Source organism: Delphinapterus leucas, chromosome 12, assembly GCF_059928025.1.
Source record: "Delphinapterus leucas isolate spDelLeu-1000000601 "Yukka" chromosome 12, BTC_Dleu_Yukka2, whole genome shotgun sequence".
NCBI lineage: Eukaryota > Metazoa > Chordata > Mammalia > Artiodactyla > Monodontidae > Delphinapterus > Delphinapterus leucas.
This window is the reverse complement of record NC_143140.1, coordinates 32,531,896-32,553,211: the sequence shown is the minus strand read 5'-3', so window position 1 is coordinate 32,553,211 and position 21,316 is coordinate 32,531,896.

Below are 21,316 nucleotides of genomic sequence, written 5' to 3'. Positions count from 1 at the left end.
TATAGCCTATAGATAATGGTTGATGAAAGCTTCATATAAACAGTCTATAAACCAATAAAAATTCAACTCATGTTAATGGATGAATTTTTTCCACTATCCATTTAGATTTGACCCCAAATGATAAAATAAAATAAAATTGATATACTTACATATATAATTGTAATAAGGATTATCTGTACAAGAAAAATATCTTGCATTTTTTCTTATTTTTCTGATGACAAATTATAGTTAAAATAAATGTTTGTTCCCAAGCAAGAGATCTAACGAAAATGAGAATAACAGCTCAGAAGAAAGTAACTATGAATATGACTCAGCTCACTACAATAATTTTTAAAATTTCAGGTATTGTAATGCATGGTGGTTAAGAACTTGGATTCCTGAATAAAAATTCTCTTGTTCAAACCCTTACAAACGATATTTTCAAGGCAAGTTATTTAATTTCTCTAAGGAACAACTTTTACCTATATAAAATAATAACTTTATAGAATTTTTTTGTTCATCAAGCTGAATTGAGATTCTATATGTTAAAAACTCTTGTACCTGGCACAAAATACATGCTTAGTATGTTAGTGATTACCTTTGTTGTTTTTAATTTTTTCTAAGATGCAAATATGGAAGACCAAAAACTTTATGCAACAAAAGCCAAGTACTTTCTAGGAGATAATATATGTGTGAGTATATATAATTACTAAATAGTTGTTGGTTAATACGTGCGGAATCAATTAGACAGGGTCTAATACAATATCTCAGAAAACATCTGGCACATAACAGGTATTAATTTTTTTTTTTTTTTTTGCAGTACGCGGGCCTCTCACTGTTGTGGCCTCTCCCGTTGCGGAGCACAGGCTCCGGATGCGCAGGCTCAGCGGCCATGGCTCATGGGCCCAGCCGCTCCGCGGCATGTGGGATCTTCCCGGACCGGGGCACGAACCCGTGTCCCCTGCATCAGCAGGTGGACTTCAACCACTGCGCCACCAGGGAAGCCCAACAGGTATTAATTTTTAAAAATTAGTATAGAAAGAATAATTATCTTCCAGGAAATAATGACTTTTGTATTATTAGACCAATGATATTAACTTTTGCCTTCAGATTATCAATGATAAATGATACAATATAACAGTATTCTGATTTTGGTTTTCTCAGAAGTATATGAGCTTTAAAGAGAAACAAGAAATGAAGATACTTGAAGTAGAGCTAATGGCAGAGCATTAGTACTTGAAATGAATGTTCCTAGTTTTCCTCTAGTGCTACTACATAACATGCTCATTTATTCACGGATGTACTTAGTGAAATTTAGCTATATTACAACCTAGCTTGTAGTATGAGTAAAAAAATGTGTTTCTTTTAACTCTCAAGATATGGTATCGAAGTCATATATCTTCCCATATCTTAATCAGAATTGTTTAGCTTCCTAAAATGGTAATTTCCTAATGGACAGAATAAGAAATGACACTGTGAGGAACATTTCCTTACCTTCAACAAATCTATAGTCAAGGACATAGTCCATTGTGTTCCTCAGTGAACTTCTGTATGACATATCCCTTGAACACCTATGAAAATATCCATTTTTCAGAGGAGCTGGCAGATTTTCTTTGCCAGACAAGGATCACAACACGTCTCCTCCTATTATCCTTATACCTTAGGTACTTGGATAGTGAAATGGACTGAGTTGTGTACCCCCTACATTCATATGTTGGAGGCCTAACCCCAATGTGACTGTATTTGGAGATGGGGCCTTTAGGGAGGTAAAATTAAATGAGGTTATAAGGAAGGGGCCCAAATCTGATAAGGCTGGTGTCCTTATAAGCATCAACAGAGCGCTCTCTCTCTCCGTCTCTCTTCACAAGCACACAGAGGAAAGGCCACATGAAGATGCAGAGAGAAGGTACCTGTCCACAAGCCAGAAAGAGAGGCTTCACCTGGAACAGAATCAGCTGTCACCTCGATCTGAGACTTCTAGCCTCCAGAACTGTAAGAAAAGAAGTGTCTGTTGTGTAAGCACAACATGGTATTTTGTTATGGCACCCAAGCTGACTAGTACAGATAGGGAGAGTTACATGGAATTTAGATCCCACCTCTGGTTCTTGGCAGCATCATTTCTTCGTTCTAAAGGTTCTCTATCCCATTTTACATTTACCTTTTTAAAACTGGCCTTTCTGTGTGTGAGTGTTTGAATGTCATAAACCACTTAGTAGGGTTGGGCAGGAGATTTTGTGTGTCCCCGAATCTTCCTTGCCTTATTTTTAGGAGTAATAGTTCTCATAACATGGGGGGTTTGTGAGACCTGAGATATTCATAAAGAGAAGTTTGTGGCTGGGGCATAGTAAATATTATTCTAGGTTGGTATTTTAGCAATTGTTACTTGGCAAAGATAATTTAGTACCTTAAGTCATCATTCTTATTAGGTTTTATGATTGAATTTATAATATAAAAATATGTTTTTTGGACAAAAATTTATTCTATCCTGGATTTTGTCTCTTTTCAGTTTGGTATGTTTTGCACCAAAATGCCTCTTTTGAAGATATGAATGTAGATGACACCCTTCCTCTCCCAAACACACACACATACACATGAATTCTTGAGAGGAAGGATAAATTTATAGGTAAAATTATGCACTTTGGAACCAAAGCGCCTAGATTTGAAATACATCTCTTCTGTTTTCTAGCTGTGTGAGCTTGGATTGCTTAACTTCTCCATCTTAGTTTTTATAAATCTATAAAGTTGGAATAATAGTAGTACTTACCTCTTTGGGCCTATGAAGTGAATTAATACATTTAACATACTTTAAATAGTACCTAACACATGATAAGCATAATAAACATTAGTTACTCTTTGCAGGTAAAAGTCCTGAGATGTTTTTATGTATCTGGTTTTGGAAGGCATTCAGCTAACTTACTTCTGGCTAAATTTCATTAAACTTAGTGAATAACACAGTACTTTAAAAAGTGGCAGTTCCCGTTTGCAGGAGTTACTGACTAAATGTATTTTATTTATGAACTCGAAGGAGAAAAATAATTTTATTCTAATGCATATCTTGATACTGCCAACTCATAATGTTTGCTAATGAATTATTCCAGAATAATGGAAAATACACAGCAAGAGCCTTGGTCTTTGCCAAACTCCCAGGGAAAGCATTTTGAGTTCTTTCTGTCTGTGCAGGTATTTAGTATAAGGGCATTTGCCCTGTCTAACCCCAATTGAGGCTCTGTTCAGGTGCATTTTCCCAGCATGATCTATGTCATCATGCCTTGATTAAGTTAAATGAATTCCAGTCATCCCTCTGGCCTTAATGTTACTTACTGAAAAGAGAGTGACCTAATGGTCAGAGTGAATTGTGTTTAATTGCACTTGTTACAGCTTGTATGTAATTTGCAATTATTGAGGGTTTTTTATTGTTGTTATTGTTATTGTTGCTTAGGGAAATTTAAGGAACAGACTCTGCCATGCAAAATGACATAAAATTGTCCAGATGTTATTTTCTGTCCTGAGGTGGGGATGGTGGGAGGTAGGTAAAGACAGGGGGTAGAAAAGTTTCACTGAAGAGTAAGAGGAAGCAAATTGATTGGCAGAAAACTTTACTGTGCTTACCTGTAATAAAACAAAGTTAACTCATAGTGATGCTTATTTGGGGGAAAACGTACAGATGAGGCAATGATTGTTCAGTAATAGTCAAGTATGACAGGATAAATAATTTAGTTGTTTTCTACCAGCACATGAATTTAGGAGAAAATTGCTGAGTATAACTCCCTATTTTAAAACACTGAACTTTTAAAAAAGTTTTAATTTTCTTTTCATTTAAAAAGGTTATTATACATATAGAACTATCACCACCACCACACCACAACGACCACCACTGCCACTGGTATTTACTATCTTAGGAAAAGATGAAATGTGAAATTTACAGAACAATAAGAAGCAAGATAAACATCATGGCGCTGTCCTTGTGAGAATTTCGTCTGGCAGGGATAAATTTTCAGGGGAAGTGGTAGGCTATCTTCAGAATGTGACTGAGAGACAAAGGAAAATAAATCTTTACCCACAAAGATCTTCAAACTTTTGAATAATCCTTGAAGCTGTAGGGTAGAAGGAGTTCTATTCTATTAAAATGGAAAGTCAGAAATAGTTGTTAGTTATTTAAATACTGATGCATTTCTCAGGTCCGCTCTTTCCAAGAGAATCTAAAGGAAGTCCAGATACTGAGCAACCAGTGTATTGACATGTCATTAGGTATATTGTAATACACACAATTTAGAATATTGTTACACTTGATTAGATTGATTGTCACAATAACCAAAAGGAAATCTATTATTAAATTCACCACTAGGATAATTGACCAAACATTTCTTTCTTTTTTTTTTTTTTAAGATTTAATTTTATTTATTTTTGGCAGCGTTGGGTCTTCGTTGCTGCGCATGGGCTGTCTAGCTGTGACGAGCGGGGGCTACTTGAGCAAACATTTCTAATGCTTTTGTTTTACTCTAAAATAGAAAAGTAATAATCATGTCCGTTTTTGTAAAATTTCAGGAAAAATAAAGAATATAAAAATTATTAATACTTTCATCTGCTAATGATCACTTAACATTTTTGTGGTTTTATACAAGTATATGAAATATTGACAAAATTGGAATAATATACTGCCTATACCTTGTGTTGGTTTTTATTCAGTAATACATTGTATGTACTGCCTCATGTAATTATTTATTTCCGCAAATACCATGTTACAAGCTGCAATAATTGATCATATGCACATCATTACTTTATTCAACTCTGCATGTATTGTTAAATATTTATTTTATAAATAATTGCTATTATAAATAATGTTTTATAAGAATTCTTACCTATAGATCTTGATTGTTTTCTTAGGGTAGATTTCTAAAAGTGAAAATAGCTGTCTTGAGATGAATATATTTTTAAGAACTTTGAAATATACCTAATGCTACAGTGCAGTTCAGGGTATGTGTTCTTGGATATTGGGCTTTTTTTTTAGCTAAATCAGAGGTACATGGGTCCTTAACTGCGTAGACTCCATGGAAACCCTTTCTTAATATCCTATGTTGGGAATTGGTCTTCCATTCTACATGCCTCAGGTTTTAATTTCCCAACTTCTATTCCTGTAATTGTTGGTCATTCCTCCCTTTCTGTGCTTCAAATGTGATGTGCTTCAAAATGCTAAAGAATCCTCACCAACCCTAATTGCTTGCTAATCTATACCTTCTGTTTCCTCCTCCATTTCCTGAAAGATGTCATACTTAGTCTTTAGCTTAATTAACATGAAGATTTATATATTTATACACTTTTTTGTTCCTTTGTATTACCTACTTTTACAGTTTTATCAATCAATATGGGAGAAAAGGAAGTAAGTATTGGAATGAAAGGTCATAGTAAAGTATACACTGCAAATTTCAAATCACATGCAACTCAGGATAGATTAATGCAGAGTTTTTGTGGACAGTAGTGTTTGTGATATTCTAATACTCATTGGACAAAAGTATATATTGGTGTCTGCCTTGCTAAGTCTCATTGGCCCAGAGCATTAAGTACCATTCAGAACATGAGATATATGTATGTGTATATATATATATTTATACATATACACATTAAGATTATGCTACAAAGAGAGTATCTACTTCTATCTATAGTTATATTTATCTATTTCTCTTTCTTTCCCCTTTCCAAGGAAAATAATTTAGAAACAGATACATTTACAAATTCACATGGTGAGGCCTAACATTAAACAGATTATGCCTGCTTTGCCAAAATAGTTTGCAAAAAGTTCTTACTCCCACTAATAATAAGTGAGAGCTTATCTCACTGAACTCCTGCAAGAATTATTTATTATAGTTTTATCCTGTTTGTTTGCTTCAATTTGAAGAATAAAAAACAATAAAAATCAAAATAAAACAGCATTTTCCTGATGACTACTGGTGGAAGTTGAATATTTTTTATGCTTATTAGCTATTTGCATATCTTCACCTATGATCAGTGTATTTGTGGCTTTGCTCATTGAGTGCTTTTGTTGTAATTAAGATTTTATTGAAGTGTGTGGTGTTAGGCTTATCAGAAATTAAGGATGTTAACCCAAAGAATATTTTCAAGTCTTATTTTAAAATTTTTGTTCATAATCTGAGAATAAATGTTATAGATTACTCTTTCGTCAAATTTGTAAAATTTTAATGACATTATACTTTATAAAGTTCTTGCATGACCCTGAGAATAAATACAGAATCACGTAAACATGCTGTTATTACTTTTTTTGTTTTTAAGGTGCAAGAGTTTGACTTTTTTCCCCCAAATAGTCAATGAGATGTTCTTCACCTCTGATAGTTGGCCCAGTGCTAGTTTTGTGTTCGACATGTTACCTGTCCTTTTTCCTGTTTTTCACCCCCCTGCAGGAATTCTCAAAGATAATAAAAAGCACTTGTTATGAAAAAGTCTGCAGATCTGATTACCAACTCTCATGAAGTTTAAAAAATAGAAGGTATGGATTGTTTTCTTAAGTAATCGAACTAGAGCAAATTAATAGTTTCCTAAATTTTAATGGTAATAACATATTTGAACTCACTAATTTCATAGACTCCTTTGTATTTGTTCCAAAATTTCTTTAAAAACTCAGTGCTTCACCGTGGCTGTCAATTTCACATTTTCCCCCATGGTAGAACATCTCTAATGCTATTAGAATCTTTGGGCATTAAATTTAGGTATAAGTTCTGGCACATAGGATTTGAGCTAGAGCCATAGAAAACTCCAGTGAAGTTACCTCTACTTAGACCCCATATTAAGAAGCAAAGAAATATGTAAAGAAATGAATTTAGAGACATTCAGAAATAGAAAAATGTTCAGAAGGACATTTGCCAATTACAAGTTAAAAATTGGTTTTATTATACTTCCTTTATAGCAAGGAAATGTAAGTTCTCTGGTAAGGTCTTCTGACATTATGTATTAATGAGAATTCTATGCTCTATGAATTAAATAAATGTATCAATACATCTCTTTCCCTTCCATATGTTTTCTTTTTAGCATTTTACTTTCCAGTCAGAAGTGTTTTTAGTTAGTTTCATTACTTAAACAAGCAATGGTTTAAAAACCTTCAATAGTCCTTAAAGAATTAAAAGTACAGAATATCATCTTTATTATATGTATAGTGTATATATATGCATATGTATAAATATATACATACATACATAGATATATGAAAACCTTCTATGTATTGTGCCTTTAGGTCTGAAAAAATTAAACATATATAGAAAAAATAGTTTCTATAATATGTATTTGAACATATGCAGGTTAAGAAAATTATTCTTAGCATTTTGAGCTTAGTGGCATGCAGAATGATGATACTAATGAAAGAAATGATGCAATTTCGGATGACTGTTGGAAGAAGGGATCTGTAAATAATTGTCTACCTACCAGTAGGGTAGCTGCCTTCAAAGTCTTTTGATACATGTTTTTTTTCAACTTTCCTGTTCCTTTCTGGATGGGGAATTATCTAGCAGATATGAGAGCAGTTTGAAGAAGAGAAACATTGTAAACCAGAGAACTTTTTCTAGCCCATCCCGTCACTGCTGGGAAAGCCCTTCAACTGTCCAGGTTTATATGATGACATTGGTATAGACTCTCCACCTCATCCCCATGGCCTCATCTGCTGTTCCCACAGGACATCTGCACCAAAGTCCCCATGATTCTGGGAAAGGTAAGCCTTTCCCAGGGCTGCCACAGCACAGTGATTGCTCTCTGCTTCGCCATTTGCTCTAATTTGGGGCCTCTGGGACCTTTCTTCCGGAAAGCTCATCTATGCATTTTAAGGATGTTTGTTATATTTTATCCAGATTTTCTTGGCTTTTATTTTATTTCTTTTTTTAATTTTATTTTTCTATCACAAAAGTTTGTAGGTAATCTTTTTGCTATTATTGCAGAATATATGGCTTTTTGACCACTATTTTCTCAACCATCCATTTGAATGTAAGGAGTGCTGGTTTGGTCCTCATCATTTCCATAAGACCCTAACCTCTAATTTATTTATTTACTTTTAAAATATGAGAATCTGCCTTTGAGTATCAGGACAGAATGCCCACAATCCAGGTTCTTGCAAGAGAATATAACCTTGAATTACTTTTGCCTGCCTGGAAGAAACAACATTCAAGGATGAATGCACGAAAAGTAATCCAGTGATCTCAAAATTCAGAATTTTAATCACAGTTCAAGTCAGACCATCAGGGAGTACAAATTCAAAACTCATTGTTTCAGCTTTTATGACATTTGATTTTTATATCTCTCTCTTCAGTTGCATCAATGGATGCTATAAACAACCGCATGGAAAACTTTATTTTGGGTATTACAGGCAGGATGTTGAGGTTATTTTCCACAAGACCACTCTGTATGCCTTTTATGAATATTCAAGAGAAAAGTGTCTCAGAACCCTGTGCCAGGAAAATCTTCCCTTTGCTGAGCAATTGGTTTATTGTTGTTTCATGGACACTATAAATCTTAAAAGTGATCATGTTTTCCTTCTTCTTTGCCCATAAGGAAGTGCAACTTATTTAATTTTTGAGGCCTTATGAATGCACTTATGCATTACAAAAATACCTCTCCTATTATAAATGCATCTTTTACTTATTACTTATTAATACTAATATTTAAAAATATTTTATACTTACAGACAACTTCAAATACTGCATAGAATGAAGCAATTGTAAATAAATTAAAATATTGGCATCATATAATATCACAAATTTGAGTTTGTTGGGGAACTATAATCAAAAACAACATCTTCTCTCAACCCAGAATTCCTCTCCACAAAGAGAGTAAACAACAGCACACGTTTATTATTGAATGAGCATTAAACCAGAACGTGATGTGTATCACAGGTAATCTAATAAGGGATTGTCAAACAGAAAGATTATAAAGACACTCCCTTTTATAGACAAGGAGATACAACCCATTGCATATGTGTTTTCAGATAACCATAACTAGTCCTCAGGTAAGACAACTTGATAACACCACTGATCACATATAGTTCATCCTAATTTTACCTGGTAGCTGGAGTGAAGATCTGTTAGTTCATTGACTTTATCCAGAGGAAGAACAAACTTCTCAGACCTTTATGACAGGAGGTAGTTTTGCCTACCCTCCAGAAACTGGTAGATAAGGGTGCTATCTCCTTTGATGTTTCCATACCAAAGAGATGGCTCCCAGATGGCTCCCTTAAGAAAGACATTTTTGGGTCCTAAAACTGACAGAGGCATATCTGGTCTTCAAAAGGATACCAAATGGTTCAAAGAGGAGAAAGTAAGTGTTTTCTAAAGTAAATGCTCTAAGAAAAGGAAGGGAGGCAACTATGTTTCCTTATTTTCAACAGGGAGGATTAAGCCTGTTGTTTTTAATTTGTATTTTTGCCCTTACGAGTTCTTAATGAATAAATTAAAATAAACAAATAAAAGTAATTATATATGTTTCACAAAATATACTTAAATATATTACTTAAGTAGTTAAAAAAGCACAAAATAACAGATTACAGATAATTTCACTGTATCATTACCTCATAAAAGAAAACAACAACATTAAATGGTCTGGAACATTAGGCACATTTTTCACTTACAATAAGAACTTAATCAGTTGACTGGATCCCAAGCCAACCCAAAGATGATCTAATCTACAACTTGAATGAATTATAGCAATAGCTCAAGTTCTGGTTCCTAACAGGAGAGGTAAATGCTACAGTGGCCAGGTGATAAGGAAAGAAACTCTCCTTATTCCCGGGCATAGGACCGAATTTGAAAGTATGACAAGTGGAAGTTTGTTTTGGTGTACTACTGTTTCTCTTTCTGTGCTCCTTCATCACTTTGTTACAAGGTAAATTGATGCATATTAATATTTTAAGAATTTATTTGAGCACAACTCGATTAGAATCGGGCAGTGCACTCTGTTGATGGGAGCTGGGGGAAACCTTTTATAAAGAAAAAGCAGAAGAAAGAAAAAAAATCCTATTGATTAGCTATAGCTTAAAACCTAGTTGGCTGTTTGTGATTGATTGTCCTTAGGTTTTGATGTCATAACCTTGAGACATTTACAGGCTTGGGTTTTTGTTTGCTTATGTAGGGGTCATGGCATTAGAGCCACCTGAGTCCGGTTGCCTCCTTGTTTAATTTAACAACTTCTTTTTATGCCTCATCTCATACCCTGTATCTTGTAGTTGCCCCAGGCCATATCATGTGAAACTCAATTTGTGTCCTACTATCCCCCATTTATTCAATGTACATAATATCTAAATGTGTCTGCTACCCTTCTCTATGTTAAATCTTTCCTCTCTTTTTTTCTGTGCGTCTATCTAGGCTAAGTATGAGAAGGAAAACAGTCTAATCAGACAAATTCAAATGCATGTGTGAATGGCTGAAAAAAAACTATACCCCTCCCAGACATATTTTTAATTTCAAAAGAGAAATTTGTTACACCAAATGAATCCTCAAGCTTTAAAAATGTAGCAGTATATAGGGCTTCCCTGGTGGCGCAGTGGTTGAGAGTCTGCCTGCCGATGCAGGGAACACGGGTTCGTGCCCCAGTCAGGGAAGATCCCACATGCCGCGGAGCAGCTGGGCCCGTGAGCCATGGCCGCTGAGCCTGCGCGTCCGGAGCCTGTGCTCCGCAACGGGAGAGGCCACAGCAGTGAGAGGCCCGCGTACCGCGAGTAACAGTATATAAAAAGGATGCAGATAATTAAAGACAAGTGTCAGAAGATATTGTGGGTGCAGTGGTGTTACCAAGAAGACATATTAGCTCAATTTGGTATCTTGTCTTATGTTAAGTTTGTTTTATTTTTGACTTTCCTGGCCTATAGGCATGTGCCTCTTTCCTTCCCTTGTGCCTGAAACACAGATTTGCCCAGAATTTTGCTTGTTTCTTTGTTAGTTTCATTGTTTCTCCAATGGAGTGGCAAGGCTTATGCAGTGGGAAAGTAGGGCAGAGCAGAAGTGGTTATTTGTATGAACACATTTTTAGTAAGTGACTGTAAGTGACTCATCAAACACATACCCAAGAAAATGAATTTTCCTACCAAAACCTGAAGAAATGCTGGAAAGTCTGTTTGTTTTGTTTTTTTCTAGAAAACTTAAATATAGTTTGTCCTCTGTCAAAATTAATTTAATTGAAGAATAGAAAACATTACCCTTCAATTCCACTTTAGAGTACAAAAAATGGTAACTGCTTTCCTTTCTAATTGTCTTTATCACTCATGTTGCAATTAGTTTAGACTAATACACCTCTCCCTTATTAAGAGTGGATATATTACAAAGCAGAGAGAAAAGAGCACTCATGTGTTGAAAAAATTATGTATGAAATTAACTGTCTAAATTCTCTTTTGTTTTAAGAATTTAAAAAAAGCTAGGTTTCCTGTATTTCCAAAGAAAGGGAAAGGTGCTGCTGAGGTTTTGAAGGTATATCAAGAGATGAGACTTCATTTACTTGACAATTAAAAATATTGTTGTGGTAGATGGAGAACCATGCTAATAATGTTTTTCTCCCCTTGAGGCAAGAAAGTGGAAAAATTAATGCAGGCTAATGAAAATAAGATTTTCATCCTATCCTTTCACCAGCACAGTTTTTGTACATAGTAGATGCCATAGAATGAAAATTGAATCAAAACATAATTTCTTTCACTGTTTTAAATTTATAGTGTTTTACTATTTATAAGTTTAATCGAAAACCATATATTGAGGCTTTTTCATCCGCACGAGAATTGGCCCATTTTGGTATAAAAAACCTTTTTTGAAGTGTAAGTTTTCTGTTTCAACCTTTACCAAAATTTTAAGTGAAAAAGTTAGATTATTATTGTTTTAATTTTCATCTCTTTCATTACCAGGAGCTGTACAGCTTCTGCTTGAATCCCAACTCTACCATTTAATAACATGATGATGATGAAATAATAATCTTTAATGCTGCTGAAAATGCAGGGACAAAATCGATGAAAAAAATAACCTCAATCAAACTTTCTGGCAAGCAATTTGAAAACGCGTCCTACCTCTATCAAAACTCTAAGTTTTAGGGAAAAATCGGAGATACAGTGAGAAAATTTATGTATCAAGATGTTTCCTCATGGAATCATTTCTAATAAGAAATCTGGACATAAACTAAAAACTCAGTGAAAGGAGGAAATTCAGTAAATGATGATTCGTTTATCTGATGAAAATTGCGTAGCTATTATAATTATTTCCAGAAAAATTCTCAGGATAAAATGTTAATTAACAGCAATAAAAAACTGTATCGTTAGTGCCTTCCCAATTTTGACAAAACTGTTATGTATTTATTTTTATGTACTTATGTGTGTAAAACCAGAAGAAACTATAGAATGAAAGCAATACAATTATTTATGATAGAATAAAAATGTCTTTAAAAAAATACTCCTCTCTTGCCTATTTTTCCAACCATAGGCAAGGATCACTTATCAGGGACAAAATTAAGTGTAATTTTAAAAAAGAATTATGTTGAAATATTGACTTTAAAATGTTAATTTATAGCATTACTTGGATTGCTTTTAATATTTTCTAATGGAAAATACAGTTAATTTATAAATAGCAGGTATAAGCATGTCACTTTAATAATTTTAACTAGACTGTTTTTAAAAAGTTACTTTTACCTACAATGTACAAACAACTGTGCTAAGTGATATAGAGATTACTAATAATATTACAGAAGGATGCTGCCCCTGAACAGTGCCCACAGTGTAGCAATACTCAATAAATAATTGGCGGGGTGGGGGGAAATGGGTGAAGCGGAGGGGTGGAAAAAAGAAAGAAAAGGAGACTAGGGAGAGGCAGGGAGGAGGGAGTAGGAATGGAGGGACAGAGGGTAGGAAAACCTTGTATGGGATTTAAAATATAAACCGCAATATTTAGGTAGAAGGCAATGGATGCAATAATCGAAATACAAACAAAAATGTAAATGTTGATTCCAGTTTAGTGGTCCGTTGACTTTTACAGACTGTCTTATGAATAATGGGCTTAATTTCAGAAGCACAGATGCGAATGCTGTGTTTCAGGCAAGCGCATTGGGGGGCACTGTGTGGTTTGAAACACTGAATGGCTTCATGGATCTGCCTGGTGTTTTGACTTCTAGACTTGTTCACGTCCTCTACATCAGACAGAATAACTTGAAACAGAAATGAGACTGTGCTTCTTTCCCGTAGCACTTCAGAGCACTTGCTCTTATCCTTGTAATAAAATTCTCTAGACAATAAGACCTTACATGATTCAGCCCTTCCCAACCTCTCCTTTCTACTTGCAGCCTTCCTTTCTCTGTACTCCAACTATACCTCCCCTCTTTCACTTCCTCTAATTTAAGAGCTTTGTATATTTTCTTCCTTTCTTTGTAATACTCTATCCCATGCTCTGTGTTTGGCTTTCTCTATTTTTGTTTAGGTTTTATTGCTCAGCTCAACCTTTACCTCCTAAGAAAGGGGGTTAAAACCGTTTTCAAGGCACCTACCACCATTTGTTGTCATTTTAGGTATTCATTCACTTATTGATTAATTAGCTGATTGAGAGATTCATTGTTTCCTTGTCTCTCTCACAAGATGTTCAGCTCCATAAAGATAGGTGACGGGCTTCCCTGGTGGTGCAGTGGTTGAGAGTCCGCCTGCCGATGCAGGGGACACGGGTTCGTGCCCCGGTTTGGGAAGATCCCACATGCCGCGGAGCGGCTGGGCCCGTGAGCCACGGCCGCTGAGCATGCGCGTCCGGAGCCTGTGCTCCGCAACGGGAGAGGCTACAGCAGTGAGAGGCCCGCATACGGCAAAAAAATAAATAAATAAATAAAAAAAAAGATAGGTGACATCTTTGTCTAGTTAGTTCAATATTTAGTTCAGTGCCACCACATAGTAGGGGTTCTGAGGATACGTGAAGATTTAATGACCATTGTATTTAGTGAATGTTGACTTAGAGTAGAAAGAGGTTTTAGACATCTGCCCAGTGAAGAAGTGTTCTATCTATTTAAGACAGAAAATGACTCTGGGGATTGAAAGGAGAGAGAAGACTTCAGAGAAGCCACCAAGATAATGCCCAGAAGATTCAGCGAGAACCTTTGCCTCAAAAAGAAGAGGCACAGATTATACTCGTGTCCAGTCACGTGAAAAGGAGAGTGCCTCTGCCTGCAATCAAGACAGAGATTCCAAGAGAATGAACAGGTTTAACTTAAAAAGGTAATGGCTGCTTTTTCTTTTTACATCAAAATTGAGATGCTGGCAGGAAATCCAGGTAGAGATCTCCACAGGTGCTTGGAATTAGGAGGCAGATGCTCAGGTAAGTGAGTAAATTAGAAAACAATAGGGTATTGAGTGTTGGAAGTGAAATGCCCCTAAAGGTAATTACTGCAGTTTAATGTGACTTTAGCAGAGTTCAAGATACACTGCCCACTGGTTTGTATATGACTATAGACATAATATTTCTGATCTGGTCAACTCAGACTCTATTAATTATATGTGTGAATGTGTATAGATATAAAAACACCGCTCTTAAATTTTTTTATTTTTTTGCATTTGTTTTGGCAGGATGTTTCGGGAAACTGAAATATTTATGTTAGCTATTCCTAAAAATTTGGACTTCAGTTAGGGGATTTGGTTTAATGCTGCCCATAGCCTCTTTCTTATCCCCATTTGCCAATCTACAGATAAATGCATTACTTGTTCAAAAGCTGAAAGGTGAAAGCTGAAAGCAGCACTTGCCAAAGATATATGTAAAGACAAAAGACTGAAGATGCTATGTTATGCATTTGTTACAAGGAAAAGGCATATGGTAATATGCCTTTAAAATTAGTAAACTGTGGGCACTTATTAAGGGATAATTGAGGTCAACAAAGGCAGCCTGCTTCAGAGCATGGTAAAAGCCTGGAAGTCAGGGCTGCTATGATTGCTGCATTCTGAAGAACATTAGGTTCAGGAAGAAAATTCTATATATTTTGAATGTTCTTGCAACTTGGCAAAGTCCATTTTCTTGTGTAGTGCAATTCTGAGTCCTGCTGAAAAAAACTGTTTAAGATAAAGGGTCACAGAAAGAGCATTTTATGGTGCAAATCTCACCAGAAAAGGGCTGAACAAAGGAAGATTTGTCACACGTGGGAGACCACATCTCTCCTGGGGCATCTGTTTTGCACCAGCTTTATCAAAACTAGATATGCCATATGTGATTGATAGATACAGAGATGGAAATGCTGTTTGTATGGTTTTCTTAACATAAAACTAATTTTTGTGGTGCCAGGTGCTGTAGGGTACCTGCTCACATTTATTTATTTATTTTTAACATCTTATTGGAGTATAATTGCTTTACAATGGTGTGTTAGTTTCTGCTTTACAACAAAATGAATCAGTTATATATATACATATGTTCCCATATCTCTTCCCTCTTGCATCTCCCTCCCTCCCACCCTCCCTATCCCACCCCTCCAGGCGGTCACAAAGCACGGAGCTGATATCCCTGTGCTATGCAGCTGCTTCCCACTAGCTATCTACCTTACGTTTGGTAGTGTATATATGTCCATGCCTCTCTCTCGCTTTGTCACAGCTTACCCTTCCCCCTCCCCATATCCTCAAGTCCATTCTCTAGTAGGTCTGTGTCTTTATTCCTGTCTTACCCCTAGGTTCTTCATGACATTTTTTTTTCTTAAATTCCATATATATGTGTTAGCATACGATATTTGTCTCTTTCTGACTTACTTCACTCTGTATGATAGACTCTAGGTCTATCCACCTCATTACAAATAGCTCAATTTCATTTCTTTTTATGGCTGAGTAATATTCCATTGTATATATGTGCCACATCTTCTTTATCCATTCATCTGATGATGGACACTTAGGTTGTTTCCATCTCTGGGCTATTGTAAATAGAGCTGCAATGAACATTTTGGTACATGACTCTTTTTGAGTTATGGTTTTCTCAGGGTATATGCCCAGTAGTGGGATTGCTGGGTCATATGCTAGTTCTATTTGTAGTTTTCTAAGGAACCTCCATACTGTTCTCCATCGTGGCTGTACCGATTCACATTCCCAGCAGTAGTGCAAGAGGGTTCCCTTTTCTCCACACCCTCTCCGGCATTTATTGTCTCTAGATTTTTTGATGATGGCCATTCTGACTGGTGTGAGATGATATCTCATTGTAGTTTTGATTTGCATTTCTCTAATGATTAATGATGTTGAGCATTCTTTCATGTGTTTGTTGGCAGTCTGTATATCTTCTTTGGAGAAATGTCTATTTAGGTCTTCTGCCCATTTTTGGACTGGGTTGTTTGTTTTTTTGTTATTGAGCTGCATGAGCTGCTAGTAAATTTTGGAGATTAATCCTTTGTCAGTTGCTTCATTTGCAAATATTTTGCTGCGTTGGGTCTTTGTTGCTGTGCATGGGCTTTTCTCTAGCTGTGGTATGTGGGCTTCTCATTGCAGTGGCTTCTCGTTGCAGAGCACAGGCTCTAGGCATGCGGGCTTCAGTAGTTGTGGCTCACATTTATTAATAATCTGTAACTCATTTGGATTTGGGGAAAATAACATTTTCTCTCCTTCCATTTTAGACTTACTAGTTCAGGTCCAGAAGAATGGTCTTGTTTATATTCTGTGCTGGTGGATATGTGTGAACACACCATGTGTTGCATTTATCCCCTACCTGACTTTTTTTATAACCAAACTCAGTTAAGTGACTGTGGTTTGTTTGCCCTTTCTTATTACTGTGATGTCCTTTCTACCCCTGAATCTGTTAAAATATTTTTCTCCTAATGACTATTCCCTCTTGTAACTAGCATATCTCTCCTATGTACCTGATACTTTCATTTTTTCCCTTTGACCTCACAACTCTAATGGTCGGAACCCAACTGAACTGCAAAAAAGGCCATGTTTTCTTTGCCCTTTGCACAGTAATTCTGTGAGGCAATGTGAAAACACCTTGCAAGCTATTTAAGTTCAACCCAAAGGTAAGGTATAGACATTTTTCTTTGCTCTACAATTCCTTGCTTTTTACCTTTTGTACTTAGATCTTTATTTTCTTATCTTACTTTTCTTAAAGATTAAGTTTACTTTATTTTCTTACTTTTCTTAGAGATTAAAACCTTTGGAAATCTATATTTTTAATTGTTTTGCTCTTAAATCAAATTGTACAAGCATTCAAGCCAAGGCAACTTTCATCCTAGCCAACCCATGTCAGAGGAAAACAAAATATTTTTCCTGGGTTTGATGGTTGGTTTAGATTTAGAAATACACAGCAAAATAGACATCTTTTGGAGAGTTTTATCTAATTCAACTAAGTTTTGTGCACTTGTTTGGCCTATGTTCAGTTTTATCTCTCAGTGAGCAAATTCTAAGTCATCTTCAAGATACAGAACTGAAAGTCTCTGTACTTGCTGCATGAACAAATCTGGGACTTGTGTCTTACACCTTCTGAGGTTAATAGCCCTGATGGGTTTTGTATTGTTATCATATTCAATATTATAATAAATGTTTTGTCTTCATTTTTCAATGCAGTTTCTTTCCACAACTCTTCTGCTTTCTCACCACTTTACTGTCACAATATTTTTCCATAGTTAACTTCCTGGACAAATAAATGTGGTGGATTTATGCAACTGTGCTTTGGAGCAAGACTGGCTAAGACTGCACTCACTCGTCATGCTGTGAGAAATGGCGTATTTTTTGGCAGGGGTTTCTGACACTTTTGTGATTCATCGCTCTGACTCAGTATGGTCTCCATCACCCTTATGGTTTTCGGATGATATAGAATGTTGAAATGGAGAAAGAAACATAACTAGAAAAAACAGAGACAAATTACAGAACCTTGTACAAAAGTCTTCATGACACTTTCGTATTTATTATCATTCAATTAATATTTTACTAAAAAAAAGATCTTTTACATGTGGTTTCAGTTGGAAAATGCTTTCAGTATTTTGGAAAATCTTTGGCATTATCATTATGTGAAGAAAAATTAACCAGACCACGGATTTAGGAGATAGAGTGTATTCCATTTACATGGTGTAAAGATAAAACATCTGCAAGATCATTTTCTAGTTTTCTTGAATATCATTACTTGAGACCCTGCCAAGCTTTAATGTAAGTTTCCTTTTAAGACAGAGAGACCTTAGCTGTACCTCAGAAAAGCATAAATTGGGCTACATCACTTTAAAAAATCAAGAAATATTTTTCTATTCAAATCTATGATCCATTATCATGGATTTGTTTTTTTTTTAATTATTTTTTATTTTATTTTTTTTATTTTTCGGTACGCGGGCCTCTCACTGCTTTGGCCTCACCCGTTGTGGAGCACAGGCTCCGGACGCGCAGGCCCAGTGGCCATGGCTCACGGGCCCAGCCGCTCTGCGGCATGTGGGATCTTCCCGGACCGGGGCACGAACCCGTGTCCCCTGCATCGGCAGGCGGACTCTCAACCACTGTGCTACCAGGGAAGCCCCCATGGATTTGTTTTGATTTTTATCTAGTAGAGAAAATACAGTCTATCCATGAAACTAGACAGATTCTAAAATATTGCAAAATAGTTCTTCATCCTTAATGTGGACCTGGGAACATGCATGTCCACTGGAGCCCTGCTGGTGACAGTTTGTACTGTAGGAAAAGATTAATGACACAAGAACCTGCCAGCATGGTGATTGCTGTGCCTTTTCTATATTAAGGGACAAATCATTTGTTTTCCCTTTTGTATTACTTTCTGCTTCTTCATTTAGTTGGGATTTCAAACAGCTGATGTGACTACCATTCTTCCTTCATGAGTGACGTCCAGCAAAACAAATTTCCCTTGAAAGGAGTAAAACAATTTCTATTCACTCGGATTTTTAAGAACATGTCTCCTTATCCTCACTTATAAACTTGATCTTTGGTCATCTCTAAATTAGCCTTTAAAATCAAAGGGAAAAAATGAGGATATCCCTAAACTAACATGCTAGATGCATTCTAGCCTTCATTAGATATAACCAAATGGGTTTGTGTCCCTAGGAGAGTTCCTATGGGAACTAGTTTATTGCTGTGCTACACTAAAAATAAAGTGAGCTACAAAAGGGTTAATAGATGATTACTGGAAAGAAATGTGGAATGTTGAGTTGTATTCAATAAAGTTAGAGGAGATGCTCTCTAAAGCTTTCTGGTTACTGGCTGCACTCACGTCTAAAACAAACGCTGGTCCATTTAGTCACATGTTTGCACTTGTAATGGATTTGGTGAGCGAAACAGCATTCCATTTGTATAAACTGAATAGCTTGACAAAACACTGCACACTTGTCACTAACCACCCTTCAGAATTGTAATCCTGGGGGAAGGTTGTAAAACCAACATGACTTTAGATGTCTTAACAGCCAGAGGATGACCGTGACATACTTTATAATAAAGTGTCATCTTCCAAGATACATAAAAATCAGTTGTATCTACTGTGCACCAAATATTTTTTTTAGAACCAACTAAATGACAGTGTCATGCCTCTACTGTTGCATGCATAATTCAAATCATTTTTTCACAACGTATTACTCTAGTCAGCCAGAGGTGGGTGGTCCATCAGGGAGCACTGCTCTCTCTTTGGCCTTGGTCATGAATTACCTATCAAAGGTGAGACTTGATATTTTAGCAGAGATTATGCAAGGTTTTCCACAAATAATATCTGGAGAAATCGAAACCATACCTTTACATTTCTAAAGCTTTCTGTAAATTGAATTTGGTATTAATCAAAAGGATCATCAGAGCTCCTAGAGATAAACAAGAGAATGCTGCGCTCTGGGGAATTTTTAATACATATATGAATCATACCGAATATGAGTGGCCTATACAACTGTAGAAAAGAAAATTGGAAAGGAGTATAGCTTACCTTACATTCATTCTGCTCATTTCCTTGCCCTTCTCATTAGTCACACAAGAGAGTGTAAAGTGAACGTAAGTAATGTTAAATGACCAACAATGTTAAATTATGCAAATAGTGTACTTCTAATAGAAAAGTCTACTGCATAAGAACAAAAGATTTTCATTGGTATTCTTTATGATATATTTCAGCTTTTTAAAATTATACTTGTATTTTCAAGAATTCATAGTACAAATTTTTGTTTTCCTGAGTCTTAAAGTGATGATGTCATGTAAACACTTGGTACCAGAAATTCTACAATTGAGAGGTCTCAAGTTAACTGTAATTTTTGATAAGTGTCCACCTGCTATGTAGTACCAGCTCAAGCTGTATTTCTTAATGTAAGAATATGAGTTTAAATATTCATCATAAATCAAAAGAACAGCATTTTATTTTTTGTGTGAAAACATTATAACATCATATGAAAAACTTCAGTTAATATATGTTGAATGTAATTTCCGAATATTTTTTAAGTGCTATGGCAAGGTCACATGTAAATTCAAGGATTAGAAGTTATTGTATCTATACATGCTTACCTGATGACTGATAGATGCTTTGGTGCTAATGTTCATGTTAATACCTGTTTCATTGTTAATAATTTTATTGTCTGGAAAATATCCATATGGATCAATCAGTACAAGATTCATGCTTTTGTGGTTAACAAATTAGTTTGTTTGTTTGTTTTTTATATAACAAATGAAGTAGTATTTAAAAGTTTGGGCTTGTGCAAAAGGAGACACCATATAAAAAGTTGCTCAACCCCATGGGTTATAAAGGAAATGTAACTTAAATTAAGGCAATGCTTTTATTTGTGAAACTTTTAAATGTAAATATACACACACACACACACACACACACACACATATATATATACACATATGACCATAGCAACTTTGATGACCATTTGGGAAGAGAGAGAATCTTTTACAGCGCTGGTGGAAATGTAAATTGGAACAGTAACTTTGGAGAGCAATTGTAAGATTCATAAAATTAAAAATCAGTGTTCTCTCTCAACATATAGCAATTTTGGTTGTCAGTGCATAATATTATCAATTTTATCCCGTCTTGCCCAATTTGTTGGATGAAAAGTGATTTTATGGACTGAATGTTTGCCTCCCTCCCTAAAACTCATTTGTTGAAAATCTACCTCCCAATATGACGGTATTAAGAGGTAGTAAGGATTAGATGAGGTCATGACGTTGGAGCCCTCATGAATACGGTTAGTTCCCTTCTGAGAATTATGGGAGAGCTTACTTCCCATTTCCCTCTTTCATCACATTAGGATAAAACAATTAGCCATCTGCAGCCCAAAGAGGACTCTCAACAGACCCTGCCCAAGCTGGTACCATGATATTAGACTTCTAGATTCCAGAAATGTGAGAAGTGATATCTCAATTCTGTTTCAGATTTCTTAGTTTTAAGTAAAATAATAATCTTTACACTTTTATTATATATTAGTATTTACT